General features: G+C 37.5%; 1 pseudogene; it reads left to right on the forward strand.

Annotated features, from left to right (window-relative positions):
* Positions 1–278: 278 nt before the first annotated feature.
* Positions 279–1,045, forward strand: LOC114287671 (subtilisin-like protease SBT3 pseudogene; annotated as a pseudogene).
* The last annotated feature ends 298 nt before the right edge of the window (positions 1,046–1,343 follow it).

The raw sequence follows: 1,343 nt of genomic DNA on the forward strand, positions 1-1,343 counted from the left end.
CAAAAATTGACCAACGAGGCTCTGATTGCATTTGTTAGAATTAAGAACACTCAGAAATCAATCACACACAAAAAAGACACAAGATATTTACGTAGTTCAGCAATTGCTTACGTCCACGGAGGGATTTCATTATAGAATTTCCTGGAGGGAGATTACAAAACTCACACTCACTTTCTATAGATTTACGCACAGTCTCTCTAATTCTATCTTGCTTTGTCTATGTTGTGTTTCATCCATTCCTCATTACCTCAATTTATACACAAATGAGAGGGAACAAAGTCAAGGAAGAGGAGTAATAGAGGGGGTTGCCACCTGCCATCTCCCCTCCTACTTCTTAACTTGGAGCCAACCTCCAACTACTCCTCCATGTGGGCTGGAGCCAATAATCCATGCCTTGCCCTCATGCTTTTGGCATTGCTACACTGCTAAAAAGAGCACACCCTGAAAGGAGTCTGACTGTTATTCAATCTACTGTGATGACCACAAGAAGCTCAACCTATAACACTCTCAATCAAATCAAAGAAATTAACGGTATGGGTTTTGAAATAGCTATGCCATTAGCTATGGGGTCTGGTCAAGTTGATCCAAACAAAGCAAATGATCTTGGTCTTTTATATGATGCTACTCCACAAGACTATGTAAATCTCCTCTGCTCCATGAATTTCACTAGGAACCAAATCTTGACCATAACAAGTTCAAGTCGTTATAGTTGCTTGAACCCGTCTTCAGATCTCAATTATCCATCGTTCATTGTTTTGAACACGAACATGACGGAGATGACAATTCAGACATTTTAGAGGATTGTCACAAATGTTGGAGCCGGTGCGATGACTTACACGGCTAAATGGGTTCTGTGGTCACAGTCTCACCAGAGACATTAGCGTTTAGAAAGACATATGAGAAGCAGAGTTACTCTCTGACCATACATTATATGCGCAATAAGAATGGAATGGTGCCCTTCGGTTCACTAATATGGATTGAAGACAATAGAGGGCACACAGTTGGGAGCCCTATTGTCGTGTTGCCAATAATTGAGGAATGGTGATATGAATCAGGCCCAAAAAAAGTTCTTTCAAAAAAATATTGACATTTTTATGATTGAGAGAGTTATATTGTTGAGTGAAGAACAACATGAATATGACAAATTTTTTTATTTTTTATTTTTTTGATTTATGGCAGACCATGTAATGCACGTGAGACACCAAATCAATTTAAAACATAATATACAAACCCACTTTGTACACTTATTTTCTAGATCTAATGCTATATAAGTGATATTATTGGTTGATGATTAAATAATATATGAGATAGAATATTGCCTTTAATATTCTAATTGATTCTTA

The sequence above is a fragment of the Camellia sinensis genome, chromosome 3 (assembly GCF_055761805.1).
Source record: "Camellia sinensis isolate YWXY chromosome 3, ASM5576180v1, whole genome shotgun sequence".
Lineage (NCBI taxonomy): Eukaryota > Viridiplantae > Streptophyta > Magnoliopsida > Ericales > Theaceae > Camellia > Camellia sinensis.